Source organism: Neoarius graeffei, chromosome 4 (assembly GCF_027579695.1).
Source record: "Neoarius graeffei isolate fNeoGra1 chromosome 4, fNeoGra1.pri, whole genome shotgun sequence".
NCBI lineage: Eukaryota > Metazoa > Chordata > Actinopteri > Siluriformes > Ariidae > Neoarius > Neoarius graeffei.
Window position 1 is genome coordinate 48,954,974 of NC_083572.1, and position 14,875 is coordinate 48,969,848.

The window sequence follows — 14,875 nt, forward strand, 5'->3', positions numbered from 1 at the left end:
GGTACTGAATTCGAATCACAGACTTCCAATTTTATTAGTTTTTTAAAAATAGAACAATTAATGAATTTAAGACCACGTGACCCTAAATTCTTTGCTATTTTTTCCTGCTTCACCATGACCCAATTCAAGATACTACGTCATGCATCACGTGGTGGGCTTTCCTTGTTCGAGCAAGGCATTGTGGGATACAAATTTGAAACAGGAGAGAAAAATGGAGGACGTGAGTGTACGAATGAAACGTGAAAGACCGACTACAGTAACAGAAAGCGAGAAGAAAAGACGTTATGTTATATACAAAGGAAAGGAAAAGCAGGACCAAACTAATAAATATCGGCGGTCAGCAAGCACCTCGGTGTGATCAGCTGTTCATTTAGCGACAGAATGATGGAACTGTCAGTGCACGGTTAAGATAAACCTGTAGATGGCAGTAATGCAACACTGTGGATGCCAGCTGCCGTAAAACCCAAAGGAAGGAAAAGAAGCAGCAGGTAAATCTGTGCATGCGCACATGGACTTCCTCTGACTGCTTGACCGCGCAACGCGAGCAATTTCATGCACATTATTTGTTCGGGAATCCCCTCAAATTAAATAACTTCCCATCCACAGAATGGCCTGACATTTTGTGAGATATTACAGAAATAAATATATATCACAGTGACCAAATTTTGGAAGGAACTAAATTTCACCGATTTTAAGAAATCGAAAGGCCATCTAGCTTGAACAGATAACACAAAATGACAGTGGTCTATATCTAGTCAGGTCCATACATATTTGGACAGTGACACAATGTTCATAATTTTGCCTCCGTACTTCATCACAATGGATCTGAAATGAACTCAAGATTCAATTTTGTCTTCAAGAAGTAAAATACATGCTCAAATGAGTTGACTGACTTGGCCATTTAAGAAAATGCTACTTCTTTCCTTGAAGAAGCTTTTGGCTTGCTTTCTTGGTATGTATTGGGTTGTCAGCTGTACTGTGAATACTGCCATTAGTGCCAGTTTTGCACTATTTGACTGAATCTGAGCAGAAAGTATAGCTCTATATACTAGATCATCAATATATACAGTTCAGTGACCCAGTTCCCTTGGCCATGCCATAACACTGCCTCCCCAAAGAACACTTTCTAGCAAAGTCTAATCTGGCCTTTCTGTTCTTGAGCAGTACCAGTGGTTTGCATCTTGAGGTAAACCCTCAGCATTTACATTCATGAAGGCATCTCTTGATTGTAGACTTTGACAATCATACATCTATCTCAAGTCTTTAGGACTGGGCTAGATGTTGCAAAGAGGTATCTCTTCACCAAGGAAAGAACTTTGTGATCATCCACTTTAGTTGTCTTCCATGGTCCTCCAGGCCTTTAGGTGTTGCTGGGCTCGTCAGTGCATTCCTTCTTTTTAAGAATGTACCAAATTGTTGATTTGGCCATTTCTGAAGTTTCTGCCATCTCTCTCATGGGTCTGGGTTGTTGTTTTTTTTTGTTGCATTCCGTTTTTATTTACAATTTGTACTTTGTCCCAACGTTTTTGGAATCGGGGTTGTATGAAATGGATTCTTGGATGAAAATATTTTGCTGCAAAGACTGTTAAATTGATAGATGTTGTTATACACCCCAAAACTAAAAAAAGACCTAAAATATGGCCTGGCCGAATGGGACTTAAGACACATAAACTGCTGTAGAGAAGTAACACAAGCTCAGAGAGCTTTAAAATTTGGCATGATTATAGTCAGGATGTTGCTTTACTTACTAGAAAAACCTGGATGTGAATATCTTAAAGTATGTGGCATTTAGAGACCTAGGAACACATACCTAAAATAGGTGGACATGAAAAAAATTAATATCAATGCAGAATGCTCTCATTTACTTTGTAGTTGCTTTGTCAGTGATGGTCATAGAAACATGTATGATGGCTTGTTGGAAAGGTGGGGTTGTGATGAATCCAGCAATACCAAACATGCCAATATAGCATGCATAATCTGGGCACTGTATCCCTAAATGTATGAGGTGTCCCTAAATGTATGAGGTGAAACACAAACACTGACAATCAAGTCTCCAGTCCAAAGCCCATTATCAGTGGTAAGAATAATGTTGACCAATTCAATGATACTGCAAAGTAAGTTACAAAAGGTAAGTACTGCTCTATATTGCATACTGGTTAACATTCCTAAATGGGGCTGACCTGTTGTTAAGGATCCTTCATTCAGAGCGTGAAGCTGACTTTCAATTTCACTTGAATTGCATGTGTGAAGTTATGCCTTGGTTCAGAGCCACTGGTGGGACCAATTATGCCAAGTACATGCCAGTCTATTTTGCAGAAATGACAGCTCTTGAACACGAACAACCAGAGGCATACACATTCATGCAGCAAGGTGGATTTGTTGTTCGCAGGTCTGAGCATCGAAGCTTCAACTGTGTGGCCACTGACCAGGCACTGGAGCAAACCATCAATCGAGAAGGCAAGAGTCAGGGTGGAGTTGTTGGCTTCACATTACGAAAGGGAGCTCTCACAAGATGGCTGATGACAAGACATGTGACCGCAGCATATGTGGATGCTATGAAAGAGCTTTGTGACACTGATTCAAAGAGCCCGAAAGCACACCAGGAGCATGGAGCATCCAGAATGGACAGAGATGGGAGAGACATACCGTACAGAAGATAATGGAGGCTGTGGAGCAGAGGCAGAATCCCTTTGACCTTGATAGCATTCCAGAGGAACCGATTAACATTGCTAGTGGTCAGGTTGCATCTGAGAAAGTTGCAAAAGAGCTCTCAAGCTTCCTCTAAGATGGTGCAAAGCAGAATACCATCTTTATTGAACAACGTCTGGCAAAATCAAAAAGAACAAAGAGCTTCTGGGAGCCTGAGAAAAGAAACCAGTGTGCAACCTTCAAAGACATGAAAACCTCTGCTGGAGTCAGTGCATCTAGACAGGTTCACATGGACTCAGATGTCCTCTTTCGAAGGTTACTTGCTGTGTCCAAGCAAAGAGAGGTGTCCATAGAGAGTGTGATGTCTCATGAACTTGCTGTTGTCCCACCTTCTTTGTTTCCTGATGATGGCACAATGAGAAAAACAGCAAAGGCTGACCTTGCCAAGCAGCTGGAGTCTGTCATTGATACAGCAGAGATACAGCAGCTGCCCAATAAAGAACCATCCGCATATATCATTGATGGCATGGCTCTTTTACAGAGTCTCCATGAATCAGCCTTTCAGACCTTCAATGACCTAGGCGAGTGTGTCTGGCAAAGGATTGCAACATTAATGGGAAAGGAAGGCATCAGCTGTGTGGTTATAGTGTTTGACAGATATGACCATCAACACTCAAAGATTTTGAAAGGCAAAGAAGAGGGACCATTCAAACCAGCAGACTAACACATATCATAACTGGACAAGCAAGGGTACCAAACTACAAGAAATACCTGAGGATAAGTGGGAACAAGGCTGCTCTATGTAGCTTTGTCAGCAACTATATCGTCAGTACTGGGCCAAAGAGAATCTCTTCAGAGAATACAGTCATCTTAGCAGGTGGCTTTGAAAATGGTGAGGAGGTCAAGAGGGTCAGCAAGTCAGGCATGGCATTGACTGCTTGACAAATCTTTACAGTGACCAAGAGGAGGCAGACACTAGACTGGTGTTACATGCAATACACCTTGCACAGTCATACTCTCAGCTCATTGTGAAATGTGATGATACAGATGTACTGGTTTTCATCTCATCTCATTATCTCTAGCCGCTTTATCCTTCTACAGGGTTGCAGGCAAGCTGGAGCCTATCCCAGCTGCGCCCCCTGTGGGTCAGACAACGAAGACTTAGAAATTGGCGGACATGTAACAGAGCAGAAATGGCTTTTTACGATGCCTTGAGAGAGAGGGGGGTCCCAGAGGAGACATTCTAATGACCAAAGTTGCATCTAAACAGAATGAGAAATAGCCCCAAAGTCAGCATATCACAAGTCTCTTGGCGCACCTGAATGAACCATTTCTCAGCTGTTTACTCGAGATCATCTCATTATCTCTAGCCGCTTTATCCTTCTACAGGGTCGCAGGCAAGCTGGAGCCTATCCCAGCTGACTACGGGTGAAAGGCGGGGTACACCCTGGACAAGTCGCCAGGTCATCACAGGGCTGACACATAGACACAGACAACCATTCACACTCACATTCACACCTACGGTCAATTTAGAGTCACCAGTTAACCTAACCTGCATGTCTTTGGACTGTGGGGGAAACCGGAGCACCCGGAGGAAACCCACGCGGACACGGGGAGAACATGCAAACTCCACACAGAAAGGCCCTTGCCGGCCCCGGGGCTCGAACCCAGGACCTTCTTGCTGTGAGGCGACAGCGCTAACCACTACACCACCGTGCTGCCCCTGTACTGGTTTTGCTTGTGTACTATTCAAGCAAAGGGATGTTTGGATCCTCTGCAGTATTCATGCACTCTGGACATGGCCTAAAAGAAAGATTCATCCAAGTCTGTTTGATTGCTCAGAATCTTGGAGTAGACATTTGAGTGTTTACTTGCATGTCATGCTCTCACAGGTTGCAACACGACAAGCAGCCTGTACAGAATTGGAAAGACCACTGCCTTCACAAGACTGAAGACTCATCTAAGTGAGTTAAAGGAAATGGCTAAGTTTGGACTATCTGAAAGCCTGGAAGAATCGTTGCCTGTGGCAAGAAAGTATGCACTCCTCCTGTATGGCAAAAAGAAAAAGGAGGATGGACATCCTTGTTCCAAGCTGGATGAACTGAGGTACACACTAGCATCTACCACAGATTTATCAGCAACAAGTCTACCCCTGACAGAAGATGCTTTCCAGCAACACGTCTTGAGAGCCTTGTATCAAACAGCAGTGTGGCATCATAGCCACCTGGCTAAGCCTCAGCTCTGGAACCCAGTTGGTAGAGGATGGAGGCTCAGAGAAAATGGGTCCATTGAACCTGTGATGTTCCTAAAGGCACCAGCACCTAAAGAAGTTCGAGACACATCACCCACCTGTACTGTAAAGACAGGAACTGCATTGATGTCAGCAAATGCTAGTGTCTGTCAGTTGGCTTGACCTGCACTGAATTTTGTTCTTGCCCATTCCCAGAGTACCCAAATATGACCCACTTTGTTGTTGATGACAATGACAATGAGTGACATTAATGTTTTGCAGTGGCCACTGGACATAATAGTTTTATTAAAAGGCTCAAGGCCAAACAACAATTCTGTCTCCTCATCTATTGTGTGTGTTATTGCCAATGTGTTATCTTTCAATTTCAATCTGTGTTTCTATGTGAATTTCAATAAAATGCATCATATGAAATGTACTATTATTAAATATATCATGAATATAGAGCAGTACTTACCTTATTAATGAGTGACATTTTAGGTATGTCACTCATTAATAAGGTACCCATACCGCCTATTTTAGGTATGTGTTCCTAGGTCTCTAAATGCCACATACTTCAAGATATTCACATCCAAGTTTTTCTAGTAAGTAAAGCAACATCCTGACTATAATCATGCCAAATTTTAAAACTCTCTGAGCTTGTGTTACTTCTCTACAGCAGTTTATGTGTCTTAAGTCCCATACGGCCAGGCCATATTTTAGGTCTTTTTTAGTTTTGGGGTGTATAACAACATCTATCAATTTAACAGTCTTTGCAGCAAAATATTTTTATCCAAGAATCCATTTCATACAACCCCGATTCCAAAAAAGTTGGGACAAAGTACAAATTGTAAATAAAAACGGAATGCAATAATTTACAAATCTCAAAAACTGATATTGTATTCACAATAGAACATAGACAACATATCAAATGTCAAAAGTGAGACATTTTGAAATTTCATGCCAAATATTGGCTCATTTGAAATTTCATGACAGCAACACATCTCAAAAAAGTTGGGACGGGGCAATAAGAGGCTGGAAAAGTTAAAGGTACAAAAAAGGAACAGCTGGAGGACCAAATTGCAACTCATTAGGTCAATTGGCAATAGGTCATTAACATGACCGGGTATAAAAAAGAGCATCTTGGAGTGGCAGCAGCTCTCAGAAGTAAAGATGGGAAGAGGATCACCAATCCCCCTAATTCTGCGCCGACAAATAGTGAAGCAATATCAGAAAGGAGTTCGACAGTGTAAAATTGCAAAGAGTTTGAACATATCATCATCTACAGTGCATAATATCATCAAAAGATTCAGAGAATCTGGAAGAATCTCTGTGCGTAAGGGTAAAGGCCGGAAAACCATACTGGGTGCCCATGATCTTCGGGCCCTTAGACGGCACTGCATCACATACAGGCATGCTTCTGTATTGGAAATCACAAAATGGGCTCAGGAATATTTCCAGAGAACATTATCTGTGAACACATTTCACTGTGCCATCCGCCGTCGCCAGCTAAAACTCTATAGTTCAAAGAAGAAGCCGTATCTAAACATGATCCAGAAGCACAGACGTCTTCTCTGGGCCAAGGCTCATTTAAAATGGACTGTGGCAAAGTGGAAAACTGTTCTGTGGTCAGATGAATCAAAATTTGAAGTTCTTTATGGAAATCAGGGATGCCGTGTCATTCGGACTAAAGAGGAGAAGGACGACCCAAGTTGTTATCAGTGCTCAGTTCAGAAGCCTGCATCTCTGATGGTATGGGCTTGCATTAGTGCGTGTGGCATGGGCAGCTTACACATCTGGAAAGACACCATCAATGCTGAAAGGTATATCCAGGTTCTAGAGCAACATATGCTCCCATCCAGACGACGTCTCTTTCAGGGAAGACCTTGCATTTTCCAACATGACAATGCCAAACCACATACTGCATCAATTACAGCATCATGGCTGCGTAGAAGAAGGGTCCGGGTACTGAACTGGCCAGCCTGCAGTCCAGATCTTTCACCCATAGAAAACATTTGGCGCATCATAAAACGGAAGATACGACAAAAAAAGACCTAAGACAGTTGAGCAACTAGAATCCTACATTATACAAGAATGGGTTAACATTCCTATCCCTAAACTTGAGCAACTTGTCTCCTCAGTCCCCAGACGTTTACAGACTGTTGTAAAGAGAAAAGGGGATGTCTCACAGTGGTAAACATGGCCTTGTCCCAACTTTTTTGAGATGTGTTGTTGTCATGAAATTTAAAATCACCTAATTTTTCTCTTTAAATGATACATTTTCTCAGTTTAAACATTTGATGTGTCATCTATGTTCTATTCTGAATAAAATATGGAATTTTGAAACTTCCACATCATTGCATTCCGTTTTTATTTACAATTTGTACTTTGTCCCATCTTTTTTGGAATCGGGGTTGTATATGGGAGACCTTAAAGATGAAGAAAAACATTGTTGGGTTTAGTTCTACCTCCGGTAGGGGTGTCTCAAAAACTAAAGCACTTTTTGGCAGTTTGTCACCAGCCTAAAATGTAAATTCAACACTTGGAATCATTGAATTGAAAACAATGTTTCAACGACCTCATGCAAAGTCACATTTAATTCTGTCCAGAGTTGTATTGCAACAGTTCTTTCCCGTTTTATATCTGGTTTTTAGCTCATATGGCTGCAGGTCAGGCCGGATGAGCTTATGTGATTATGCATCGTCCATCATCGTTGTCCGTCCACAATTTACAAAAATCGCTGCTACTCCTCCTATAGGAGTTTGATCAGATTTCAATCAAACTCACATACAATGTTCCCCAGGTGGGTATGCATAAAAGTTGTCAAGATGGTGGCGCCACCTGTCATATTTACGATTTTATGGGTGTTTTAGCTGGTATGAGCTACAGTCTCATTGAGGCTATTTTTTTTATCCCCCGCCCAAACGAAGTTTGGTGGGGGATATAGAAACGGGTTCCGTCCGTCTGTCCGTCCAGTCACGTTTTCGTTTCTGGGCCATATCTTTAAAACTACTAAATCTATCTTCATGAAACTTTGCAAACATATCAAGCAACATGTGAATTGGTGCCTTTTTGCTATTTTGGATTTTTGAAAAAAAGTATTTTTCAATTTTTTACATAAAAAATTAATTCTGACTTAGTTTCTAAGAGCAATGTTCGTTTCCGGAGCATATATCCAAAACTATTCATGATATGGATTTGAAACTTGGTATACATGTTAACAATGTGACGTAGATGTGTCTTTTCATACTTAGAAATTTGAGACATTTTAAACAATTTCAGACTTAGTCTCTCAGGTTAGTCTTAGGGGTAGGTTTTGTTTCCGGAGCAAAACTTGAAAACTATGAGTGGTACGGTCTTGAAAGTTGGTATATGTGTTGGTTAAGTAATGTATATGTGCCTTTTGATACTAAGAAATGTGAGAAATTTTAATTTTTAGCTCAGCTGGACCAAAGGTCCAGTGGGCTTATGCCATAGGCTGCTGAGGTCAGTGTAAAGAGGTAGGGTTGCTTTCCTGCAGCAGAACTTGAAAAATGTGACAAATAATATCTTGAAACTTGGTATATAGTTGGTATATAAGGCAGGGGATATAGATGACTCTGTCTTCTTGTTTTCTGTTTTCACAGAGCTGGGTTACTTCAGCCTATGGTGAAGTCACGTGTATTCCCGCTACTTTACATTATTGTGTTATCTGTTGTATAAGCAACACAGTTACAGCTAGGAAAAACTAAGATTACAGAGCCTGATAACAATCATTCATTTCATCAAATCAAACGTCATAAATTTGTATCACAATTTGCAGCGTTCCCAAAAGTCACAATTGTTATTCCTCGAAAACTCCAGGGTAGTGTGGATGCCGGTGTAAATATAGCAAAAGTGATGCATTTTAAGACTACAATGTATTAATGTAGACACAGCCTTATTTAATTGTGCAAAGCAATCTACATTTTGCATCGTGCTAGTGTTTGATAGGGTGACAGCATGATTGTAAATGAACGAATGTCCTTGATGTCTGTTGCACATGTTACTGTGACTGCTGCTCAACTGACTCTCCTGTCTAACAATGTGTGTGTGTGTGTGTGTGTGTGTGTGTGTGTGTGTGTGTATGGATCATTGAACATGCTGAAGCTTAGGATTAGGCTGATTAAACGGAGAGTAGAGACACTAGCAGGGTCAATAAGCCCAGCTCGGTAGGTTATTAAAGTGAGGAGTGTTTGCACAACGAGCTGCAAAATCAGTGCACCAGCAGCAGAATGTTAATAACTTAGAGATGTCCATCATCCTACATGATGAGATTCTCTTTCATTCTGTCGCATACACATATAAAGTTTATATATATATATATATATATATATATATATATATATATATATATATATATATATACACACACACAAAAACCTAACTAAAGCTGCATCGTATCTTTTCACGTCTAAAATACCATGTCCTAAACTGCTGGCTGTCATGTCACAAAATGAATAGCAAATATATCAGTGGAATTCGCCAGCATTTTCCAGCCTTATCATTATGTCCCGCATGTGCACTGTGATTACCACAGGCAAGAATTCTGATATTTACCTGTACTGAAAAAGAAAACCTGTTTACTCCAAGCTCACCTATTAGAGGCAGTCAATAAACCTTACACAAGTACCCAAATATAAAAAATAAACAGAAGAAATACTGTATTGATCCAGTGTTACAAATTATTAATTTTAGGGAAAAACAAGATCAACTGTGAGCTCCTGCTCACTTACGTATCCCCCCGCTTTCGCTTATATCAGAATGCAAGCAATCGAAGGAATAGGACACTTATTATGACTGCTGACTTCAACAAATAATTAACCTGAAACAAGTGAGTAAAGAGCCGTGTCTCTCCCCAGGGATTTCAAATAGCATCCTGGTAAATTGTCATTTTGAAATAGCATTTTGCTTCTTGAAATAGCGTCAAAATCCATTATATAGGTTTCGTAAAATACATTCAGTCGGTAAACAGGAAGTCAATAAATGACAGACCTGAAAATGGTATACATGGTATAGAACCCCAAGCTGAAGCTCGGTACCAAATATCAAGCAGTTGTGATTTGTAGTTGCTAAGAAAAGTGTTAGGAAAATTTTGTAAAGTCACGCTATATGTTTCGTAAATACATTCAGGCGGTAAACAGGAAGTTGATATGCGACAGACCTGAAAACAGTATACACGGTATAGAACCCCAAGCTGAAGTTTGGTACCAAGTGCCTATGATTTGTGGTTGCTGAGAAAAAGGGTGTTTCGGATGGACAGAGATATGGACAGATGGACAGATGGACAGAGCGGGGATATTAAAAAAATACCTACATAAGAACCATAAGAACAGCTTTTATAGGATGTTCTCAAAGAAGAAGAAGAAGAAGCTTATTATTAGCACATAACATTTGTGATTTTGGATTTGCACTGCCATACATGTGTATTTTCAGTGATTATATCCAAGTTTAAAATCAAAAAAGTTTCTGATTTCTGCTTTTTTTTTTCCCAGTTTTTCCAGTACAGGCGAACATCAAATTATTTTCGCCTGTCCTGGAAAAACTGGAAAAAAAAAAGTGTATAAATTTGTAATCAATAATAAGTTGTCAAGTCAGGAGCATTTTTCTTCATTTCCCATACTTATAATATTTATGGGCGGCACGGTGGTGTAGTGATTAGCGCTGTCGCCTCACAGCAAGAAGGTCCTGGGTTCGAGCCCCGGGGCCGGCGAGGGCCTTTCTGTGTGGAGTTTGCATGTTCTCCCCGTGTCCGCGTGGGTTTCCTCCGGGTGCTCCGGTTTCCCCCACAGTCCAAAGACATGCAGGTTAGGTTAACTGGTGACTCTAAATTGACCATAGGTGTGAATGTGAGTGTGAATGGTTGTCTGTGTCTATGTGTCAGCCCTGTGATGACCTGGCGACTTGTCCAGGGTGTACCCCGCCTTTCGCCCGTAGTCAGCTGGGATAGGCTCCAGCTTGCCTGCGACCCTGTAGAAGGATAAAGCGGCTAGAGATAATGAGATGAGATGAGATAATATTTATGCTCATAAAGTCATCGAACACATTAAATCGAAGCTGGAAAGCAGAAGGGAAGGCAATGACCTCTAATATGCAGCAGAGGTCAATTCTTTTTATGTAGCTTTAAGGAACAGCACTATTCCTTAAAGGGATTCTCCAGCGGATTTACTCTTAAACTTATGTTAAGTAAAAGTATTCGTAGAGTTCAACAGTCAAACATTTATTCTTGGAGACCAAATAGTCTCATCTCATCTCATTATCTGTAGCCGCTTTATCCTGTTCTACAGGGTCACAGGCAAGCTGGAGCCTATCCCAGCTGACTATGGGCGAAAGGCGGGGTACACCCTGGACAAGTCGCCAGGTCATCACAGGGCTGACACATAGACACAGACAACCATTCACACTCACATTCACACCTACGGTCAATTTAGAGTCACCAGTTAACCTAACCTGCATGTCTTTGGACTGTGGGGGAAACCGGAGCACCCGGAGGAAACCCACGCGGACACGGGGAGAACATGCAAACTCCACACAGAAAGGCCGTCGCCGGCCACGGGGCTCGAACCCAGACCTTCTTGCTGTGAGGCGACAGCGCTAACCACTACACCACCGTGCCGCCGAGACCAAATAGTGTTCGAGAAAAATAAATTTTTATTAAAAATACCAGACGGGCCTCCCGTGGAAGTGATGTATGCAATGACGTGGCTTAGTGGAAGCTTGGAGCAACTCAGGTCTTTATATCCTCTGCTTACATGGTGGTTTTGCTAGTAGAGTTCCAACGAATCATCTAATGCAGGCATGTCCAAAGTCCGGCCCGGGGGCCAATTGCAGCCCGTGTTCAAATTTCCACCGGCCTGCAGCCTCTGTGATAAAATCAATAATAATATAAAATACACGCGTACAAAAAAGCTATTTTATATTTCACCAAGGGTGGCACGGCGGTGTAGTGGTTAGCGCTGTTGCCTCACAGCAAGAAGGTCCGGGTTCGAGCCCCGTGGCCGGCGAGGGCCTTTCTGTGTGGAGTTTGCATGTTCTCCCCGTGTCCGCGTGGGTTTCCTCCGGGTGCTCCGGTTTCCCCCACAGTCCAAAGACATGCAGGTTAGGTTAACTGGTGACTCTAAATTGACCATAGGTGTGAATGTGAGTGTGAATGGTTGTCTGTGTCTATGTGTCAGCCCTGTGATGACCTGGCGACTTGTCCAGGGTGTACCCCGCCTTTCGCCCGTAGTCAGCTGGGATAGGCTCCAGCTTGCCTGCGACCCTGTAGAAGGATAAAGCGGCTAGAGATAATGAGATGAGATGAGATAATATTTATGCTCATAAAGTCATCGAACACATTAAATCGAAGCTGGAAAGCAGAAGGGAAGGCAATGACCTCTAATATGCAGCAGAGGTCAATTCTTTTTATGTAGCTTTAAGGAACAGCACTATTCCTTAAAGGGATTCTCCAGCGGATTTACTCTTAAACTTATGTTAAGTAAAAGTATTCGTAGAGTTCAACAGTCAAACATTTATTCTTGGAGACCAAATAGTCTCATCTCATCTCATTATCTGTAGCCGCTTTATCCTGTTCTACAGGGTCACAGGCAAGCTGGAGCCTATCCCAGCTGACTACGGGCGAAAGGCGGGGTACACCCTGGACAAGTCGCCAGGTCATCACAGGGCTGACACATAGACACAGACAACCATTCACACTCACATTCACACCTACGGTCAATTTAGAGTCACCAGTTAACCTAACCTGCATGTCTTTGGACTGTGGGGGAAACCGGAGCACCCGGAGGAAACCCACGCGGACACGGGGAGAACATGCAAACTCCACACAGAAAGGCCGTCGCCGGCCACGGGGCTCGAACCCGGACCTTCTTGCTGTGAGGCGACAGCGCTAACCACTACACCACCGTGCCGCCGAGACCAAATAGTGTTCGAGAAAAATAAATTTTTATTAAAAATACCAGACGGGCCTCCCGTGGAAGTGATGTATGCAATGACGTGGCTTAGTGGAAGCTTGGAGCAACTCAGGTCTTTATATCCTCTGCTTACATGGTGGTTTTGCTAGTAGAGTTCCAACGAATCATCTAATGCAGGCATGTCCAAAGTCCGGCCCGGGGGCCAATTGCAGCCCGTGTTCAAATTTCCACCGGCCTGCAGCCTCTGTGATAAAATCAATAATAATATAAAATACACGCGTACAAAAAAGCTATTTTATATTTCACCAAGGGTGGCACGGCGGTGTAGTGGTTAGCGCTGTTGCCTCACAGCAAGAAGGTCCGGGTTCGAGCCCCGTGGCCGGCGACGGCCTTTCTGTGTGGAGTTTGCATGTTCTCCCCGTGTCCGCGTGGGTTTCCTCCGGGTGCTCCGGTTTCCCCCACAGTCCAAAGACATGCAGGTTAGGTTAACTGGTGACTCTAAATTGACCGTAGGTGTGAATGTGAGTGTGAATGGTTGTCTGTGTCTATGTGTCAGCCCTGTGATGACCTGGCGACTTGTCCAGGGTGTACCCCGCCTTTCGCCCGTAGTCAGCTGGGATAGGCTCCAGCTTGCCTGCGACCCTGTAGAAGGATAAAGCGGCTAGAGATAATGAGATGAGATATTTCACCAGAAGATCGCAGCAGACCTGTGGCCGCACTCTCGCCACGTGACCCTTGTGTGAACCTTTCCAGCCCATTTCTAAAATGGCGACTGTAACTAAAAAAAGGAAAGTTGACAGCGAGGGCATTGAGCTGCAGTGTGACGCCGAGTGTCGCAGTTGGCACCAACAGCTCCCTCTTGTCAACTTTTACTGCCAGCTGGATAAAGGCAGGTTCCAAGAGATTCTAAGAAAATGCTGAGCTTGTTTGGCTCGACACACTTGTGCGAGAAGACATTCTCGGTTATGAACCTTAACAAGAACCCTGTGAGGACAAGACTAAGTGACTCACCTGCGTGACATCTTGCGCATCAAAACCACTGTCTTGGAGCCAGACCTGGCCTGTTTACTGCAGTCGAGATCTCAGTATCACCCTTCACATTAGTGCAGGCAAGTTATTTGTTTAGTCTTCTGAAGTGAATAAATTCTAAAATCTCAGTGAATTGATTTTTTTTTTGATGATCAAAACCACAGTTTTGTACGGAAGCCGAGAGAGGCCCTTCATATAATCTTTTTTTATTCACCTTGTTATCCTGAGATAACGACATAATTAATTCAGGATCTCGAGAAAACAACACAACTAATTCGAGATCTCGAGAAAACAAAACAATTATTCCGTGATCTCGAAAAAACAAAACAATTATTTCATGATCTCGAGAAAACAGCTGAGATTTCTAGTAGAGCTGCGCCCCCTGTGGGTCAGACAACGAAGACTTAGAAATTGGCGGACATGTAACGGAGCAGAAATGGCTTTTTACGATGCCTTGAGAGAGAGGGGTGCCAGTCTTCTGCGGAGGTGCCGCGGACTAATTTTGAAATGATCCCTTATTAAAAGACTTAATGCAATCTCTCCCTGTGTCAACCCCTGATCAAAATATTGCCTTATTAGGTGATCGATTATTCCAGACATTCTAATGACCAAAGTTGCGTCTAAACAGAATGAGAAATAGCCCAAAGTCAGCATATCACAAGTCTCTTGGCGCACCTGAATGAACCATTTCTCAGCTGTTTACTCGAGATCATGAAATAACTGTTTTGTTTTCTCGAGATCTCGAATTAGTTGTGTTGTTTTCTCGAGATCCTGAATTAATTATGTCGTTATCTCGGGATAACAAGGTGAATAAAAAAAAGGATTATATGAAGGGCCTCTCTCGGCTTCCGTAGTTTTGAATATGCACTGAGTCTTTTCAATCCGTATATCATTTGTTCTTTCGTTTTTCAATTGGCAATTAAACCAGGTCTCGTAAACCCGACAAATCAAATATTACATCCAAATTCGGTCCGGCAGCACGTTTTTCCATTACGTATTTTTGATCCAAGTCTAAAATTGAAATAATGAAAAAACACGGCCT

At 42.5% G+C, this 14,875-nt stretch overlaps 1 protein-coding gene across 1 annotated transcript in view; it reads right to left on the reverse strand.

Moving 5' to 3' along the window:
* cacna2d2a (calcium channel, voltage-dependent, alpha 2/delta subunit 2a) overlaps positions 1–14,875 on the reverse strand; it is a 697,573-nt gene that overhangs the window by 101,609 nt on the left and 581,089 nt on the right. The window lies entirely within an intron of this gene.